Below are 21838 nucleotides of genomic sequence, written 5' to 3'. Positions count from 1 at the left end.
CTTGATGTATGCAGCTGCCATGAGAGTGAGGAGAACTCACAGACACTGTTGCTGAGTTACTGGCTGCTATTACAGTACGGGAAAAGTTAGCTAATGTGGGGACCATGGGTGTGAGATGGCCGTTGTTTTTTATGTTAAGAAAGGCAACAGAGGCTGAGCTAATAGCTGAGGTGAAGGTTAACTTAATGTTAATTTCCGTTTTTCTGAAAGTGAGTCATGTGACTGTGAGTGATACATAATATCTTCTATTACTATTTGTTTCAACTGAATTGCTGTTTAGAAACTTGATATTTAGAAAGAAAGAAAAAAAAAATCCCCCAAAATGGCCAAGATAGAAATCTTTTAACATTCTAAAACTGGTTGTCATTTATGCTCCTAGAGAATGTTAGCTTTTTAGAAGGAATTGGTATTTCTCTTTCCGCACTTTTAAGATATAATCTATCTGAGAGTGAAGGGGAAAAAAAGGGCCTTAAAAACTCTAGCAGGAAAGCTGAGATCTCTGTGCATATGCACAGACATGTGTATGTTTATGTGTACTTTGGAAGTAGAGTATCTCTCCCTTCAAACAGTGTGGCCAAGATTAGTTTGTGAGTGACCTCTGCTTAATTGGCTTAAAAGAAATTGATTGCTTTATATAAATTCTTGGAAATGTGAAAGAAACAGCCTAGGATAAAATTCCAGTTCAGGTGATCTGGGAAGTCTTCAGTACTGAATGGTTATCTGGTATTGAAGCCACTTAGGCTTGTTGATCTGATTAATATAGACATGGTTTTAAATTCGTTGGTGTTTGAGAATTATGCTTCTGTTGTACCTAGGTTTGTGTGTGTGTGCATGCTAAGCTGCTTCAGGCATGTGCTAGGTTTACTAGTGGTCAAATAAGACTTTATTATATCTGTCGCAAATTGGTCAGCAAGGAAAATAATGAAACTTTAAATAACCTTTTAGTTAAATTGTATAGGAATAATTGGCTTCCCAGGTGGCGCTAGTGGTAAAGAACCTGCCTGCCAATGCAGGCTTAAGAGCCCCTGGGGACGGGCATGGCAACCCACTCCAGTATTCTTGCCTGGAGAATCCCATGGACAGTGGAGCCTGATGGCACTATGATCCGTAGGGTTGCAAAGAGTCAGACACGACTGAAGTGACTTAGCATGCATGCCCTTAGGAATAATTATGTTTGGGGAATGTCAATCTAAATGATCTCTCCAGATTTTGGTAACTTGATGTAAACTAACTTAAATGAAGAGAATTCATTGACTATCTGGGCCATTTCAAATAGGATAAAATATTGGAGCGTTAATTCCTAGGCAGGTCTCTGTTTACCTACCCTTGATTTCTTAAGAGAGGAAGACTAAAGCATAAATTTTCCAATCAGGAAATGCTGGTATGACAAATAATTCACAATTACTTTCTTCTTGATTTTTGCTAGAGGTTAAGGTTTTTATTTACGATTGAGATTATAATCAGTCATAATTCCAGTTATAATTGAGAAAGTAACCGGCAGGAAGGCCAGGGGTCTCCAAATGGAGGAAATAAGCTGCAAGTGTCATTTTTTATCTCGCTTAAGTGGCAGGAGGAAACAAACTACTAGTGTTAGATTTTTTCCCCTTCTCTGTACAAATTTAAAAAGAAGTTTCTCTTAAAATTATGTGTTGCCATGACGACACCTGGTTCACCAGAACTTAACTTTTCTCAAACCTTAAACTAACCAATGCAGTTTTACTTACGGAAATGTTTGTCTTAAGCTATGTTAATGAACCATGTATTTACCCTAGACTCTGTCTTCAAGTTGGTTCCACCTAAGACTCAGAACTGACTTGACAAGCCAGTATGTTTTACTCATGCAAATGTTCTCTTAAGCTATGTTAATGAGACTGTATTTGCTTGGAAACCTGCCCTTCTTCAATTCATGTCAATCAGTTTATGGCCCAGGACAACTCACCTTGTGCCAATGTTATTTCAAAATGCATGTTGTGGGTGAGGGGCCTGGTGCCAGTCTCTGAGTTTTGAAACATTTCTTTTCTCTAGCAGACTGCTAGTAGCTATATAACATCCGGCTCATCCGGCTAAATACTAGCAGTGGGGGGCACTCTTTCTTCCCACTTCTGATGTCTATGTCAGAAGCTTTCTCCATCTCTTTTATACTTTAATAAAACTTTATTACACAAAAGCTCTCAGTGAAGCAGCCTGGTCATTCGCCCCGGATTGAATTCTTCTCCAGGGGCCAAGAATCCCAGTGTCTTGAGTGGTTTAGCAACAACCTCTCATTATTACCAAGTTTTTTTTACTGTCACGTTGTTATCAGGTGTTTAACCTTGCTGTAAGTCTTTTGTCATTTATAGAGTTACTGTTGTGCTTATGTTTTTGCAAAACTACTTCATAGGAAGCCCCTTTTGACAAGTATAGGTCTCTGATAAATTTCAGATCCTACTGCTGAGCTGGGGCAGAAATTAAAGAATCCTAAGGGAAAATCTGATATATTCATAAAGATTTAACAGAGGGATTGGATATGGAGTGAACTGGTGAATATAGTTATAATGTTTACGGTTTTTGTCTGAACTATTAGTGATTTAGAACTATTTTTTTCCAAATATAGGGAAATCCTTAACCCCTAGTTAGTTACAATCTACAACAATTTGGTAAACTACACCTGTGGGTAGAACTGAAACATTGTTGTCCCTCCAAAAAATGGAGACCCTTGGGTTCTGAGCAGCCTTACCCGGTGAGTGGGAAAGACTGTCTCCTGACATATGCAGGGATCTCAATATTTTGGGGCCTCCGGAAGAGAGAAATCTCCCTGAGATGGAGTCTGATGGCAGGCCTTTGGCAAGGCTTTCTTTAATGGTAAATGACTTATGACATGAGGTCATATCAATAAATGAGCATGAGGATATAACTCCAGACCATAAATTCACATAACTTACAGATGTGCTGCTGCAGAAGCTTACAAGTAAATCTGTGATACCCTGATTGATGGAACTTGGAATGAAGTTTCTCTTAGAAATTGTATTGTAAGAGTGGTTGGATTTCTTGCTCACCAAGGCCTATTACATCTATAATTTAAACAAAGTGAAAAAATACTTAAGAAATACTACTTTATTCTGGTGCTTGATTCATGGTTAGTACACAAGAAATATATATTGAATGACTAAATAAATAAATTTATATATAATATATATTATAAATATAATACACACACACACATATATACAGTGTTTCTATGGAAACTTAAAGTTTTGATTCAGGTTGTTGCTACCTTTCAACACTAGTATCCTTTACCCATCCTTTCTACTTCAACCCCAATCCCAGCAGCTGGATCAATATTATAACCTCTTCTAAACATCAGTAGAAGAGAAGTAAGGCACAGGGATTTATAGAGCCTCTGTTCCTACAGAGACTTACAGATACTCACGTGGGGGAGCAACCTGATGGAGGGAAGAGCAATCTGAAGGAGAGTTATCCGTGATGATGGCATCTTCGGAGGAAGGAGTGGCTTGGGTAGAGTTCTGGAGGAGGGGGGCAGTGGTCTACACAGTGACAGCATACATAGGGTTTCCTCCAGTAGCAGCATTTCCAGTTCACAGTCACCGGGATCCCGGTGGGACATGGATGGTCTTATCGGGCAGTGGGGAAAAAATGGTCATTTTACCGACCACAGTTGTGCATACTCTTTAAGTAGCCTAAAATCACCGTCTTAAAAGGAGATGACATTTTCAAATTAGATCCAGATGGATATTCAAATAGAACAAGTCTTTGGGGATAGATAAAACTGCAGGTAGAAATCATATCTGGCAGGCATAACACAATATTTAAAACAAATAGCAACAGAACATGGCTATAGAGGAGTCCTAACAAGGGATTTCCACAGCATAACTGGAAGTTCAGAACTAGGTGATAATAGAACTACATAGACAGGCAAAGAAGGAGACATGACAGGCCTCTTACATGAGGGGCTGCTGAATAGGAGGCAAAAACCAGGTCCTTGAGCTATAAAAGTGACTAAATCTTATAGAGGAATAGAAAGTACCTTCCTCATACTGGGGGAAAATATAAGGACTAGGTTTGAGGAATACGGCACAAGTCCCTTAAGCAGAACAGGGACTTTAAAAAGTCAGACAAGTTTTGTTCTAGAGAATTTGATAGAGTTCCTACATTTACTTGCATTCCCCTGTTGACTCAGTAGTAAAGAATCCACCTGCAACCCAGGAGATGCAGGTTCAATTCCTGGGTCAGGAAGATCCCCTGGAGGAGGGGATGGCAGCCCACTCCAGTATTCTTCTCTGGAAAATTGCTTGGACAGGGGAGCCTGGCCGGCTGATTCGTGGGGGAACAAAGAGTTGGAAATGACAAGCGACTGAGCACGTGCACATGCCTATGTTTACTTAATATATAAGGTCTTGGTGCACTTCAGAAACTGGGGGACTACACCTGTTCTTAGAAACAAATTGTTTTAACTTTGGGAAAACAGAAGGCTGTAGATCCTCAAGTTAGCAATCTCAGCAGTCTAGGCCTGTGTCAGTCTTTACAGCAGGTCTTTACATTTTCATTTTCTTCCTATTTTATCCCACTTCCTTCATTCATGTGTCCCTATGCTTTAGACTCTTCTTAAATTTAGACTCTGTTCAAATGTAAATTGAAAGATAATAACTTCCCTGTATAATAATTTCCCTGTCTCTGCATCTTTTATAGTTATCTTTTTATCCCCTTATATGTTTCTCTCTGATTTTTAGGCCTTCAAATTGCATTTCTTTCTATTTTTGCCCACACCTGATGCAGCACTTTGTGCCACCAGGCAAAAGGTTTTCTGAATAGATTTCATATTTGTAATCTCTCAAGAGTTATTAGTTTAATTCCAAGTGACATCCTGAATAAACCATGCAAATCACCAAGGTCCATTTAGAACTGGCAGTAAATAGCACTAATTCAGACTACATACAGAATTATTTAATAAAGTTTGGTGACCACACACATGGCACTGAATTCATCAGAGTAGAATTATCCATGAAGGTACATAAATGACTTTTCATTGAGTGTTTCCACAATTAAGTGAATGTTTCATGATTAATAATCTGAAAGAATAAGAAATCTATGCTCAGGAATGGACATGAACTATGTCGTGGACAATTTGAAAACTCAAATAATTGAATCTCAGGTTTATGTTTGCTTTGAATAGGAGGTGTAAAGAAAAGTAAATGACCAACTGTAGTCAGTTTATCCCCTGGATTCCATATGCTTAACAGGCATCTTGTAGAATCTTTGGGCATTAAATTATGGATCAAAAGGATTTTTGAATATAAGTCTGATTTGATGACAGCTAATGATAATAGAACATCAATTTTAAAAAAGAAAATGGACCAAGGATTTATGTCTTCCTGATCATTTATATTTGACAATTTTCTAGCCAATTAACATATCTACTGTATTTAAGTCAGTATTAAATAAAATCCTGAAAGATGACGCTGTGAAAGTGCTGCACTCAATATGCCAACAAATTTGGGAACTCAGCAGTGGCCACAGGACTGGAAAAGGTCAGTTTTCATTCCAGTGCCAAAGAATGCTCAAACTACCACACAATTGCACTCATTTCACATGCTAGTAAAGTAATGCTTAAAATTCTCCAAGCCAGGCTTCAGCAATACGTGAACTATGAACTTCCAGATGTTCAAGCTGGTTTTAGAAAAGGCAGAGGAACCAGAGATCAAATTGCCAACATCTGCTGGATCATGGAAAAAGCAAGAGAGTTCCAGAAGAACATCTATTTCTGCTCTATTGAGTATACCAAAGCCTTTGACTGTGTGGATCACAAAAAACTGTGGAAAATTCTGAAAGAGATGGGAATATCAGGCCACCTGACCTGCCTCTTGAGAAACCTGTATGCAGGTCAGGAAGCAACAGTTCAAACTGGACATGGAACAACAGACTGGTTAGGAAAAGGAGTACGTTAAGGCTGTAAATTGTCACCCTGCTTATTTAACTTCTATTCAGAGTACATCATGAGAAATTCTGGGCTGGAAGAAGCACAAGCTGGAATCAAGATTGCCGGGAGAAATATCAATAACCTCAGATATGCAGATGACACTACCTTTATGGCAGAAAGTGAGGAAGAACAAAAGAGCGTCTTGATGAAGGTGAAAGAGGAGAGTGAAAAAGTTGGCTTAAAGCTCAACATTCAGAAAACGAAGATCATAACATCTGGTCCCATCACTTAATGGCAAATAGATGGGGAAACAGTGTCAGACTTTATTTTTCTGGGCTCCAAAATCACTGCAGATGGTGATTTCAGCCATGAAATTAAAAGACGCTTGCTCTTTGGAAGGAAAGTAATTACCAATCTAGATAGCATATTAAAAAGCAGAGACATTATTTTGCCAACAAAAGTCCATCTAGTCAAGGCTGTGGTTTTTCCAGTGGTCATGTATGGATGTGAGAGTTGGACTGTGAAGAAAGCTGAGCACCGAAGAATTGATGCTTCTGAACTGTGGTGTTGGAGAAGACTCTTGAGAGTCCCTTGGACTGCAAGGAGATCCAACCAGTCCATCCTAAAGGAGACCAGTCCTGGATGTTCATTGGAAGGACTGATGTTGAAGCTGAAACTCTAATAATTTGGCCACCTGACACAAAGAGCTGACTAATTTAAGAAGACCCTGATGCTGGGAAAGATTGAGGGCAGGAGGAGAAGCGGACAACAGAAGATGAGATGGTTGGATGGCATCACCAAATCGATGGACATGGGTTTGGATGGCCTCCAGGAGTTGGTGATGGACAAGGAGGCCTGGAGTACTATGGTTCATGGGGTCTCAAAGAATCGGACGCAACTGAACTAAATAAAATAGAAGACTTGTATTTTGAATAAGGCACCAATAAATGAATTCAGTTTAATCTCAGAATAATCTAAGAGGCAAACATAGGATGCTTCATTCTACTGTACTTTCTGTAATATACTATATTATGTATCTTAGGACCAAACTACAAAACCAACTATAAAGTATTATTACCACATTTTAAACCAGAATCTGATCAAGCCTCTAAATCTAACTGCCAATTTATAGGGAATACAAGAAACAGAATACAAGTTAAAAAATACCAATGGGAGGCAATTAGCAAACTTTATACTCCAGGAAATTACATAGAACAAATGACCTGATCTCTTTAGCAAATAAACTTCAAGGAAAAAAGATAGAAATTTAGAAAAAAGGGGGCTGGAAATAAAATATTTTATTTAATCCAACTGTAGTGTATGGATTTTATTTATACCTAGATTCTAATAAACATTCTATAAAAGAAACTTTGAAACCATTAGGGAATTTGAAATAATTCATACTACTAAGAATTATCCTTAGTAGTTTGGTAATAGAAATATCATGCTTCGAGATGGGTTCTTATTTATAGATAGATACTAAACATTAAGGATGAAATAGTATGATACTTGATTATATTAAAAAACCAGAAGTAACAGGAATAAACAAGAGTTGTAGACAAATTAAGATTGGTCATGAATTGATAAGAATAGATAGTAAATTTTTTATTATAATAGTCTCTACATATTTATGAAATTAAAATTTTCCATGATGAGAAACTTAAAAAAGTATCAAGCATTACATTACTACTAAACATTTATTGTTCAATATACAATATAGTTAATCATTTTCCACATTGAGATATATATAAAATATATGTAACTACCTTGCTCAATTCACCTATTAAATCTAATAACTTACATATACATTTTGGATTTCCTCTAAATAACATGTGTTAACATGTCATCATCTCTCATTTCCTAACTTTTCTCTAACATAGTGATGCTAATGATTAAAACGAATATAACTTCTTAGGACTTTAACAACCGGGGGAAGTTACATATAGTAGGGTTCCTATTGCTAGATTTGCTATACTTAGGACAACTTAATACATTAAACTGGGTTATACTTATTCATGAATGTACTGAGGAGTTTTCCTTTTAATATAATTGTATATTGTTTAATAGGAATAAAATAGTTATATTTACCTATTCCTGGGCATGTGTGTGTGTGAGCACTCAGTCATGTCTGACTCTTTGTGACCCTGTGGAGCTGGCCAGCCTCATCTGTCCATGGGATTCTTCAGGCAAGAATACTGGAGTGGTTTGCCATTTTCTTCTCCAGAGGATTTTTCCTGACCCAGGGATTGAACCTATGTCTCCTGCATTGGCAGGTGAGTTCTAGCCACCAGGGAAGTCCATCCCTGGGAGAGGCCTTGTTAATCACACCTATATAAATCTTGGCTTGGACTATAAGTAAATAATTAACAGTGAAATAGTTTACATGTATATATGAAACAAAATAAAAATGATACAATGTTCAACATCATTAGTCAGTGCACATCAAAACTACAATGAGAAATCATTTCACACCTGTTAGAACTGCTATTGCCAAAAAGACAACAGGTAATAAAAGTTGATGAGAATGTGGAGGAAAGGGAACCTAGTCACTGGATGGTGAGAACGTAAACTGGTGCAGTCAGTATGGAAAACAGTATGAAGGTATCTCAAAAAAAGTAGAAATAGAACTGTAATATGATCCAGCAGCTTTACTCCTGGTTATGTATCTGGAAAAACCAAAAACACTAAGTAAAAAAGATATATACACACTTATGTTCAGTACAGCATTGTTTACAATAGCCAAGATGAGGAAGCAACTTAAATGTCCATCAATAGATGAGTAGATAAATATGTAATACAATGAAATTATTCACACATTAAAAATAGTGAAAATTTGTCATTTGCAGCAATATAGATGGGCCTAGAAGGTATTATCGGAGAAGGCGATGGCACCCCACTCCAGTACTCTTGCCTGGAAAATCCCATGGACGGAGGAGCCTGGCGGGCTGCAGTTCATGGGGTCGCTAAGAGTCAGACACGACTGAGCGACTTCACTTTCACTTTCCTGCATTGGAGAAGGAAATGGCAACCCACTCCAGTGTTCTCGCCTGGAGGATCCCAGGGACGGGGGAACCTGGTGGGCTGCCGTCTGTGGGGTCGCACAGAGTCGGACACGACTGAAGGGACTTAGCAGCAGCAGCAGCAGCACAAGGTATTATGCTTAGTGAAGTAAATCAGAGAAAGACTAACACCATATGTTTTCACTTGTATGTGGAATCTAAAAAATTAAACAATGGAATATATATAACAGAAACAGACTCATAGATACAGAGAACAAACTGGTGGTTGCTGTGGGGAGAGGAGTGGGGCGAGGGGCAAGATAGAAGAAAGGGGATTGAAAGGTACAAACTAATAAATCTAAAATAAGCTACAATGATATATCAAACAGCACAGGGAATATAACTGATATTTTTATAATAACTTTAAATGGAGTATAACCTATAAAAAGATCAAATCGCTAGGCTATATATCTTTAACTAATTTAACACTGTAAATCAACTATACTTCAATTAAAAAACAATAAAATATTTAAAATTAACAAGACAACCAACACTGTAGAAGTGCCTTGATCAGATACATACATATCAGAGAATCATAAAGTCCAATTATTTGGGTGAAAAAATTGAAACAACAGAAATAGATTCATATCATGTAAGATTCATGGAACGACCTCTGAGATTGTTAGTCATTTAGCACTTATCTCTGTCAAAAACTTTTTTCCTCATATGTCTTGGAACAAAATAAAAGGAAATAGTCTTGTGCCATGAGAAAGACTGTCCAGTGAACTAGTGTGAAAGGGAGAGATTCTGGAGGCAAATTCTTGGGTCTGTTATTGGTGAATGAGGACAAGCTGCTTACTGCTCCAATGTCTCAGTCCCTCAAGTGTAAAACTAACATCACACTAGTTCATCAACTTAAAGGACTGAATTAATGAGTTATTCCTTAGAACAGTGTAGTATACAATATTATCAACATCATTATTTTGATTATGACAGTTATTATTAAATATTTTATTGGAGACATAAAAATAAAATTAACACATGGGGCTTTTAGGTTTACCTCTATCTGCTGACTTTTCAAAAAAGAGAAGAATGCTCAACATAGATCATTTCCATTTATATATCAATTTAAAAATAATCATTAAGTGCTTACTACATGGCAAACATGGCATTGGATGTGTAAATGTGAGTAGAATGTGTCTTCTATCCACAAGGTGCTTTTACAGATATAAATTATCAAAGACACGTAAGTGTTACAGGAGATACCAAAGAAGTTCACAGAAGTTGCCGTAGGTGGGCAGAGGAAAGAATGGGGAGTTTGACCTGAGGAGAGTTCCAAAAAAAATTCTTAGAAGGAAGCCAGTATTCTAACTCTCTAGAAAGGTTTAGGATGATTTATTCAGCAGTTAGTTGGGACCTGGAAGACCATGTACTTTCCAGGCAGAAGGAGAAGCTGGTGAAAAGACAAATATCTGCAACAGGTTACTAGGCATAATGTACTCCTTTATTTATTCAGTTATTCAAATAATTTTTGAATGCCAGATCTTGCAGACACTATACTGAGCAAAACATATAAAAATTTAAGGTTTCATAAAAAATTACAAAAGACAATTGCAAAATAAGCTAGTATGCAATATCTCAGGTAGTAGATTAATTCTGTACAGAAAATCAAAGCAGAGTAAGGGCCTAGAGAGGGACCGGGGAAGTGGTACCACTCTACAAGGTTTTGAGAAGATGGCATCTGAATAAAGACTTGCAGAAACTGAGAGAGCATGCAGGGTAAAATAACTTTTCAAGTAGAAGAAACAGAAAGGGCAAAGACTTTGAGGCAGGGGATTGGTTAACATGTTTGAGAAGTAGGAAGGAGGCCAGTGTGTCTGACATGCAATGAGTGGAGGGGAGGTAGAAGTTGAATGAAACATGAGAAAAGGGAAATGGGAAAAACGGGAATGGGCTTTCAGGGCATGGGAAGAATTCTGGATTTTATACTAACTGAAGGATTTTGAACAAGATGTGCTTTAATCTGATTTAAAATTTCAAGAACCCTGCCTAATGTATGGTAAGATTACAAGGCTGGTTGGGGGTGGGGGGGGGTGTGGGTGGGAGCTTTGAAGAAAAAAATGAAGATTTCCCAATAATCTACATTAATAATATCAGTGCTAGGACCACGATAGTAGCATTTATATAATGAGAAACAGATTCAGAATGCATTTTGAAGGTACTGTTAACAGGATTGGCTGATGGACATGGAAAATTAGAGAAAAGCGGACCTCCAAGGTGCTCCTAGTTTTAAAGACTGAGCAGCTGAAACATAGTGTTTCCATTTACTGTGATGATTAGTACTGAGAAATAGTATCCTCTGGGCATCTTAAATTCAAGATGTCTATCACAGGGACAGGCATATTCTAGTGCCAGCAGACTGTCTGGTATGACTGGAACATCAGATTCAAAGGAGGTGTACTGATGGCAAATAAGGCTGGAGGTGAGTAGACTCTGTCACACAGAAGGCTTTGTGTGCATAACAAGGACAGTGTACTTGACATTCCCAACCTACAGTTGGCCTGTATTGTGTGAAAAAGCATCTCCTCTTTTGATTAGCATTCGATTAGTTCAAAATACCATCTATTTCTGCCCCCCACACTTGTAGCCAAATGTATAATGAGTAGCCAGTGGCTTTGTATTGTACTTCCTTGCTCATCTCTAACAGGGACTTTGCTTTGGGAGATTTTGTTCTTAATTTAATAAGAGGAATTAAATTGAAGATCTGTTGGAAATAAGAGCCAACTTGAGGCCAGATAATTGAAGGTCTTGAAAATCAGCATAGTTTTGACTTTATGGCTAGTTAAATGTGTGTGTTAGTTGAACTAAATAGCATTAAGACCGTAGTTGATACTTCCTGGTGGCTCAGTGGATGGGAATTCACTTGCCAATGTGGAGGACATAGTTGGATCCCACGTTTCATGGAACAACTAAGCCCGAGCACCACAATTACTGAGCCTGTGCTCTAGGGCCTGTGAGCCACAGCTCCTGAACCCCGCTAGCATAAGACCTGTGTTCCACTGAAGGAACCACTGCAGTGAGAAGCCTGTGCACCCCAAGGAAGAGTAGCCCTGCTCCCTGTGACTAGAGAAAGCCCATGCAAAGCAATGAAGACCCAGCAGCACAGCCATAAATAAATACATATATTTTAAACTGAGGTTAAAGAAGCTTAATCCAACAACAACATCAAAGAAAGATTGAACCTGAAGAAGACTACCACTAGCAATGGAGTTAATCAGATTAGTGATATGAGACAGACCGGCAAAGGCCACAGGAGACATCCTATTGGGAAATCCTTCTCCCATTTTTAAATCATTATTTTTAATGGCATGTCATCAAATTAAGATGTTTAACAGTCTCTCTTCAGTTGCAAAAAGGAGGAAAGTTTAGAATCACATTCACATTTTGTTTCCCCTAATTCTATAATAAATTGGTTACCAAATACTATATATCCTAGGTATTGAGTGTTTTTATTTACCTTTCTCTTCCTTCTGCTACTTCTGCCCACGTTCAAGAAATAGCCATGTTTTGCCACAAGTTTGATGAAATCATTGCTACCCACTGCTACAGTCACAGTACCCTCCAAAGTTGAGAGACCTTATTGATGAAGTATCTTGTTTAACTTAGTACTTAGTGCTGTTAGTTTTTTAAGCTTCCAATAATAAGATCATCTACATTTTATTTTCATTTTGCTGTTTCCAAGGAGAAATTTACAAAATGACTTCCTTGGAGGTTCAGGTAAGTAAAGAATCTGCCTGTGATGCAGGAGACCCAGATTCAATTCCTGGATCAGGAAAATTCCATGTAGAAGGGAATGGCTACCCACTCCAGTATTCTTGCCTGGAGAGTTCCATGGACAGAGGACCCTGGTGGGCTACAGTCCATGGGGTTGCAAAGTTGGACATGATTGAGCGATTAACACTTTTAACAATTTTACATATTTTCAAATTTTTTTCTCATAAAATAACAATTCATAAGTACAGTTATTTAGTCATGGCAGGTTTAATGATTTTGCATAACACACACATGAAACAGGTTTCATTTTAAAAGAATCTAGTTTTTTAAATCTCAGTATTCTTTTTTTGTAATTACATGTAAATATGAAACATATCTATTTCAGAATTTCAAAACTATAGTTTTACTGTGAAAAATTTTTTACATGAAGTGTTCTGCTTTTTTATTCATCAAAATTATAAAAAAGTATACATTTTACAACTGTCAGTTTGAGTAAATGTGCATAAATTAACAATTTTATGTAGCTGTATATTTTCTGAATCTATTATAGATTAAAAAATATGTGAACAAAAATGGAAAATGATTGTAACAGTAAATCTATACCATAAAATGTTCAAAACACATTTGAACTGTGATGACTTTTAGAGAAATTATGTCATAAATTGGAATATAGTTATGAATAAAAATTGAAAAGATAATACTCTATAAAAGATTAGGCTTTTAATGTTTTTCTATTAATGTACATTATCCTATTTTGTTGAGGATCTTGCCAGTAACAATATATTTTTCACTATTTTTTGTGTATAAATTTTAATCAAGCATGATTATTAATCATATTAATAAAACCATATTTAAATACTATATACTTCCAAATGAAGTTTGGTGATGTGACTTACAACTTCTCTAGTAGATCTGTGTTAAAAAAAAAAAAATTAACTTCAAAAAAGTGAGTCTTCTTTCCAGACTGCCTACAAATCAATGCTGGTTTATTGTAAAATAGATTAAAATTTATGTCACAATATCATTCACCCTTGAGAATACAAGATTCCTTGTATTTTAAGAATTTACAACATAATAGAAAAGAAATAGTAGAAAACAGTTCCTTTTTCTCACCATTGAAAAATTTTAGAGGAAAATATATTTTATTATATTCATGCATATTAAATGGTATCACACTGAGTAATGCAGTGTTATAAACAAGTAGTCAGTTTAATCAACTCAGAAGAAAAATATTGGTTATTCTTAGTGGGTGAAGACTTTAACTGTTGCTTAATACCCATTCTCTCCATTTCCTCTTTGTAATGAAACTCCTTGAAATTTTGCTGTGTGTACATTAAACTTATAGGATGACTACATTTCCTAACCTGACTTGTAGGCAGGCATAGCTTTTGTGTATGTTTGGGAGAGTAGTATATCAGGAAAAATTGTTGTGAGCAACACTTGATGTCATTACTTTAAAGGACAAAGAACACTTTATAGATGTTCAAGATAAATGGTATAATACAAGTATCTTGAGAGTTACTGGATTTCATGAATGTTTATAATACTAAAGTTTTGTCTACATTGCAAATGTTCCCTTATAATTGGAACAAGGCTAGGAATAAAAAAAGGCAAGGGTGGAAAAAAAGGATAAAAGAATCAGAAGAAAAGAAAGCTGGAGGATATAAAAATTCGAAATTTCAATATATAAAGAAGGTCAATCTAAACTATTGCTATGTGACAGGAAACAGTTCAAATTAAAATAATTTTAATAAAAGATCCTTTATATATGTCTAAGCTCTTCCATCATCTTTTTGTTAAGGTAAGCCAACCTTTGTTGGCAAAGTAATGTCTCTGCTTTTTAATATGTTGTCTAGGTTGGTCATAGCTTTTCTTCCAAGGAGCAAATATCTTTTAATTTCATGGCTGCGTTCACTGCAGTGATTTTGGAGTTCAAGAAAATAAAGTCTGTTACTGTTTCCTTTGTTTACCCTTCTATTTGCCATGAAGTGATGGGACCAGGTGTTATGATCTTAGTTTTATGAATGTTGAATTTTAAGTCAGCTTTTTCACTCTTCTCTTTCACTTTCATCAAGAGGCTCTTTAGTTCTTCTTCGCTTTCTGCCAGAAGGGTGGTGTCATCTGCGTATCTGAGGTTAGCAATATTTCTCCTGGCATTCTTGATGATAGCCTGTGCTTCATCAAGCCTGGCATTTCTCGTGATGTACTCTGCATATAAGTTAAATAAGCAGGGTGACAATATACAGCCTTGTCATACTCCTTTCCCAATTTGGAACCAGTCCATTGTTCCATGTCTGGTTCTAACTAACGTTTCTTGACCTACATACAGATTTCTCTGGAGGCAGATCAGATGTTCTGGTATTCCCATCTCTTTAAGAATTTTCCACAGTTTATTGTGATCCACACAGTCAAAGGCTTTGGTGTAGTCAATGAAACAGAAATAGATGTTTTTCTGGAATTCTCTTACTTTTTCGATAATCCAATGGATGTTAGCAATTTGATCTCTGGTTCCTCTGCCTTTTCTAAATCCAGCCTGAACATCTGGAAGTTCATGGTTCAGGTACTGTTGAAGCCTGGCTTGGAGAATCTTGAGCATTACTTTACTAGCGTGTGAGATGAGTGCAAGTGTGCGGTAGTTTGAGCATTCTTTGGCAGTGCCTTTCTTTGGGATTGGAATGAAAACTGACCTTTTCCAGTCCTGTGGCCACTGCTGAGTTTTCCAAATTTGCTGGCATATTTAGTGAAGTACTTTCACAGCATCATCTTTTAGGATTTGAAATAGCTCAACTGGAATTCCATCACCTCCCCTAGCTTTGTTAGTAGTTGCTTCCTAAGGCCCACTTGACTTTGCAGTCTAGGATGTCTGGCTCTAAGTGAGTGATCACATTATTGTGGTTATCTGGGTCATTAAGATCTTTTTTGTATAGTTCTATATATAGAAGTATTCTATATATACACACACACACACACACAGTATATATAGTGTATTCTTGCCATCTCTTCTTAATATCTTCTGCTTCCATACCATTTCTGTACTTTATTGTGCCCATCTTTGCATTAAATAGCTGGGAAAATAAGAGAAGCAGTAGCCTTACAAATAGCTGAAAAGAGAAGCAAAAGGCAAAGGAGAAAAGGAAAGATGTATACATTTGAATGCAGAGTTTCAAAGATTAGCAAGGAGAGATAAGAAACCCTTCCTAAGTGATCAATGGAAAGAAATAGAGGTAAACAATAGCATGGGAAAGACTAGAGGTCTCTTCAAGAAGATTAGAGATACCAAGGGAACATTTCATGCAAAGATGAGTATCTCATTAGATAATTAAATTAATAGCTACTAAAGATATACATGGTGAGGGTAAATAGGGGATTTAGCAACTGGCTTTCAAGATTAATGTGGATTTGTTTTGTGAAAATACATTTTAATTTAATATCAAAATAATATTTTGTTTTTATGGCATGTTTGAAATACTGAAATGTTTAACTAAAAGGATATGCCTCTATGCTTCTTTTGTCACTGGTCAAATTTTAAATGAACCTGAAATTTCTAATTTTATTTGTAAGAAAAGAGTTCAAATAAGAAACTGACAGGTATATTAAGCAACATGATTACTATTAGCCAGCACTGGTATCTGTCACCAATTAAAATGTTACAGAAAGATGGGATCTTTAGATTCTCACATTGTCTCCTCTGAGCACATATCTAATAATAAAGCTGAACTTCAAAAAAAAAAAAAAAACCTGCTCCCTTTCTTTGAGTTTCAGTTTTCCATCAGATAATTTTTCATGAATAATGGCAAATTTCACAGCTCTGATTTTCCTTTTTATTTTTCTTGCAGAAAATTCATAAAATAAAACCACATTGCTTTAAAGCAGAACACATGGTTAGTTTTTAGCAGAGAAGTGAAAAATCTCTAGTTTGTCTACCAATATAATTACTGGCAGCCGTTAAATTCTATATACAGCATAAGGCATAAATTAGCTGATCACCAACATGTGTGTAGCCACAAGGTAACAAATATTAAATGAGGGAAAAAGGGAGAAAAATGAAATAAGTTAATAAATGATGACAATGAGATAAAATGTATAGTTATGTTGATTAGATTTTGCCACATGTCATGTTTTAGTCTTCAATGCCAGTTCAACATTTTTATAAAAAGAGGTATTTTATGATATCAGTTTTCATTTTTAGTGATCTTATTGCAAGGTATTTTGTGTTTAGGCAAGAAAAATGAAAACAGGAACAACTGCAAATAGGGCCACATATTTCTAAGAGCCTAAAACTAATGTTAAGTTCCCCTGTCAACACAGATTTAAAACCAAAAGGGAAAAAGAGTAAAGTGCCATAAGTAATTTGTTCCACTGTCCAATTTTACTGAAGACTCTAGTTCTGCAATTAGAAGCTGATGACAGCTCACCATACTTAACTTGAACGTGTAGGTTCTTTTTAACAAATTTGTGGAAAGAAAACACTGAAGATCTCACATTTTACAAACAATTCCCAAAGTTTCAGAATTATTAAAGAATAACTTAGATGAAAATATAAAATGAATAATATTCTATCCTTCATACATAAATATGTTAATCCCCAGTCAATATACAGCGTACGCTATTGAAATTTTTTTCTATCTGTGATGATGGATTTACTGTATAAACTCACAACTTCCCTTATTCCCCCTGTGATTGGAGGTATTTGATTGGGAACTAGTCATAGGACAGAGGGAAGCTGATTGGAATTCACAAAACCTAACCGCATTGCTTACACTCATTAGTATAGCAAAGCTGCCAACTAGAGACCAAAAAAGGAAAACAGAAAAGAAGGAAAAGAATTAATGACAAACATTACAAAGTTGAATTTTAACTTGTAAAAGCTGACATTTGTTTCATATTTGTACTTTGAAAATGATTTTTATATCCATTTTCTTATTTAAAAAGTGTTATTCCCAGTAAGCAGGACTTATGTAATCACACCCACATTATAAATTTGAAATTGTGACACAGAGGAGTTTTGTAGTTAAAAGCCAGATTCAGGAGAGACAGAATCATATGATGGCTAAAACCTGGCCTCTGATCTGAATTCAAGTCCCGTCTACCTCATAAGAAGCCTTCGTCTTTCTGTAAAGTCAATTAACAGTTTTAGCCTTAAATACCTCTATCTATAAAATGGATAAAAAATTCTCAGCATCTTCTTCCTACCTTATGAAGATGCTGAGAAAATTACATAGGATAATGACCTAAAGTGCTTAGAATTTTACTTGGTATGAGCAAATGTTGATCTTCAGTTCAGTCGCTTAGTCATGTCCGACTCTTCGCGACCCCATGAATCGCAGCACGCCAGGCCTCCCTGTCCATCACCAACTCCCGGAGTTCACTCAGACTCACTCCGACTCAGACCATTGAGTCAGTGATTCTATCCAGCCATCTCATCCTCTGTCGTCCCCTTCTCCTCCTGCCCCCAATCCCTCCCGGCATCAGAGTCTTTTCCAATGAGTCAGTTCTTCACATGAGGTGGCCAAAGTACTGGAGTTTCAGCTTCAGCATCATTCCTTCCAAAGAAATCCCAGGGCTGATCTCCTTCAGAATGGACTGGTTGGATCTCCTTGCAGTCCAAGGGATTCTCAAGAGTCTTCTCCAACACCACAGTTCAGAAGCATCAATTCTTCGGCCCTCAGCTTTCTTCACAGTCCAACTCTCAGATCCCTACATGACCACAGGAAAAACCATAGCCTTGACTAGATGGACCTTTGTTGGCAAAGTAATGTCTCTGCTTTTTAATATGCTATCTAGGTTAGTCATAACTTTCCTTCCAAGGAGTGTCTTTTAATTTCATGGCTGCAGTCACCATACTACTATTGTATTACTTTTATTATTACTCAGATATTCATGATCACCTCAGTACATCCTGCTTGAAATTGTGATAACATCCCTTTTTTTCCCCCCACAATGAGTATTTTATATAATATAAAATGCTTGGGGTATGAGATAATGAACTGTGACTATTCTTATCCTTGTAAATCAAAAGGGTGAATTCTAACCCTGACTTTGTCACTTTTTATTGATGTGAGTCCCATCAGTAAACTTTGAGTCTCCATTTCTATTTTTGTTACATAAGAACATTGAAAACTGGAAAGTACTGCACATGTGTAAAGTATTATTAGTACTTGGGAAATAATTGTTGGTGAAGTTGAATCTTAGCAAAGAACTTCTCTAGCTTCTCACCATCTGGTATTGCCTAGCCAATCTTCAATTGAATTGTACCTTACCGTTTTCAAATGAAGGAAAAATAAAATGTCTTTCAGTCTTAGGAATTTGTCTTTGCAAATATTTTCTTAAAGTAATTTTAAGAAAATTAGAAACATTATTGGATAACCATCAAGCAAGATACTGAAGTATGTGATTCATTCATTTCATGTTCAACGTGATCAGAGGAGTTAAAGTGAAGAGACAAAATGGAACCTTTTAGCTAGCACATGTGTTTCATTGTATGTTGAGTTGTAAAATCCCAATCTCTGGTTTTTAAAGTAAGTTCTCTTTTGACTCTTTTCAACAAAAGTAGTTTTGAACATGTGTGAAAGTGTAAAACAATACAGCTTTAGAGGAGTTGTGATTAATTCCAGTCTACCTTGTGATTTGTTAACAAATGTATCAGCTCCATTTTGATTTGGATCTTTTCATTTGAAAAGAGCTAAAGAGAAATGGCTTCAATTTTTAGTCTCTACATGAAAAAATTAGAGGTTCAATGAGAAAAAAAAATTGACCTTGCTAATAAATCATGTTTATTTGGAAGTGGTATCAAGAATATAGAGTTTACAGAGAGAAGCAATCTATGCATATAACAACATTTAATAAATATTTATGTAACAACTCATCTGTACCACATACTCTTCTAGGCAGTGTAAATATAGCAAAAATACAACAAAAATCTTTGTCCCTATATCCTTTACATTCCCAATGTATTGTGCAAGGTAACAGAGAAGACAGAAAGACATGTTTTCATGGTTATATTTTAATGTAGCTGAATACTTTAAATCTACTCCCCATGTTTGTATGTGCTCAGACATGTTTAATACTGTTAGTGAAAAGTGAATGAATACCTTTGGGTTTATTCAAAAATGGTTGATAAAAATGTTTCTATAGATCTCAGAGCAGACACAATTAATACGCTTTCAATAAATTTGGAAGCTGAGAGTATGCCACACAGATGACCCCACATTCTCCAATATTCTGTGTATAACCATTACCTTAATATCAGAACTAATTAGCTTGAACCTCCACCAAGTTCTGTGGTGTGCTCAGAGTTCCCATCCTCTCTGCAAATCCCACTGGCATTCTCATGTAGGGGGTTGCAATTGATTCAGGTCTCTGAAATTGCTAAATTCTTGATCTTCATATCATTTCTTTTCCTATGACCTCTACTTCCTATCAATTTGATCTATTCTGGACCTCACTCAGATTCTCTTATTCATGTATAACTGACCCATGCAACTTTTCTGTGTTTCTGAACCCCTTGTCCCTTTCCCAATAGACAAAATTTCTGATGTTCTTTTACATGAACCATTTAACTTTATCCACATTCCTCCTGTTTAGGTCCACCGTGGCACCTTACTCTCTTCCAGTATATGAGAATACATAAATAAGAGCCAATCAAGTGACTCCAAAGAAGAGATAGGAGTATTGCTTTTCCTCCTCTAGAAGGATGTATAATACACATATATTCACTTCCACTCATACACACATGTATGTATGAGTTTGTGTATATGATTTCTTAGAAAATAAACCCCTAACCATCTATTTACAGTATCATCCACATTTGTGTGACTGTCACTATGAGGACATAGAATAAGTTCTTGTCTGTCCTTGCTCGTCACTTAGGTGATATTGGACAAGTTAATTGACATTAGCCTTGGTTTACTTAAGAAATCAGAAGCACTCTATGTCAGAGGATTTGGGGGAGAATTAGATGAGATAATGAAAAATAGATGTTATAATTTTTCGTCACTCTGCACTTGGAGGAAGGCTAGTTTTTCTTTCCTAGAATCCACACTCTCACTTCTGTCTAATCTGTCCTTCAGCAGTCCCTTTGCCTTTGGTCCTGCTTTTCAGATACCTGATTCTTTCCTCTGACTTTTGCTGTCTGCGATCCTCCCAGCCCTCCTGCCTGGAATACTTACATTTTTGTTTTTAATTTAGTATAATTTTTAATCTCTGTTTTATGTTTACAAAAAAAAAGAACAGATAAAAATATGCTCCCTTTTCCTCTCCTTTCCTCAGCTTCCTTATTGTTAACAGCTTACATTAGTGTTGTGTATTTGTTAAAACTGATGGACCAATTTGTTGATGTTCACTCACTCAGTCCTGTCCGACTCTTTGTGAGTCCTTGGACTGCAGCATGCCAGGTTTCTGTCCTTCACCATCTCCCAGAGCTTGCTCAAACTCATGTCCATTGAGTGGGTGATGTCATCCAACCATCTCATCCTCTGTCATCCCCTTCTCCTCCTGCCTTCAATCTTTCCCAGCATTAGGTCTTTTCTTTTTTTTTTTTTTTTTTTACAGGGTTATCATTACCATCTTTCTAAATTCCATATATATGTGTTAGTATACTGTATTGGTGTTTTTCCTTCTGGCTTACTTCACTCTGTATAATAGGCTCCAGTTTCATTCATCTCATTAGAACTGATTCAAATGTGTTCTTTTTAATGGCTGAGTAATACTCCATTGTGTATATGTACCACTGCTTTCTTATCCATTCATCTGCTGATGGACATCTAGGTTGCTTCCATGTCCTGGCTATTATAAACAGTGCTGCGATGAACATTGGGGTACACGTGTCTCTTTCCCTTCTGGTTTCCTCAGTGTGTATGCCCAGCAGTGGGATTGCTGGATCATAAGGCAGTTCTATATCCAGTTTTTTAAGGAATCTCCACACTGTTCTCCATAGTGGCTGTACTAGTTTGCATTCCCACCAACAGTGTAAGAGGATTCCCTTTTCTCCACACCCTCTCCAACATTTATTATTTGTAGACTTTTGGATCGCAGCCATTCTGACTGGTGTGAAATGGTACCTCATAGTGGTTTTGATTTGCATTTCTCTGATAATGAGTGATGTTGAGCATCTTTTCATGTGTTTGTTAGCCATCTGTATGTCTTCTTTGGA

At 36.5% G+C, this 21838-nt stretch overlaps 1 long non-coding RNA gene across 8 annotated transcripts in view; it reads left to right on the top strand.

Moving 5' to 3' along the window:
* The window catches only part of LOC147355173 (uncharacterized), a 46482-nt gene that overhangs the window by 463 nt on the left and 24181 nt on the right, over nucleotides 1-21838 (top strand). Inside the window, exon 2 of one of the 8 annotated variants that reach the window (XR_015144355.1) lies at nucleotides 7982-8187. The exons of 4 other annotated variants lie outside the window; for them this stretch is intronic. This is a non-coding gene — a long non-coding RNA (uncharacterized LOC147355173). The remainder of the gene's footprint in view (nucleotides 1-7981; nucleotides 8188-21838) is intronic. 3 more of the 8 variants (XR_015144356.1, XR_015144358.1, XR_015144354.1) reach the window with 3 other exon arrangements.

This window comes from Bos grunniens, chromosome 17, assembly GCF_055505025.1.
Source record: "Bos grunniens cultivar Pamir isolate PY7600 chromosome 17, Bosgru_T2T1.0, whole genome shotgun sequence".
Classification (NCBI taxonomy): domain Eukaryota; kingdom Metazoa; phylum Chordata; class Mammalia; order Artiodactyla; family Bovidae; genus Bos; species Bos grunniens.
Note: the sequence above shows the minus strand (reverse complement) of the source record. Positions and strands in the feature narration are given on the sequence as shown.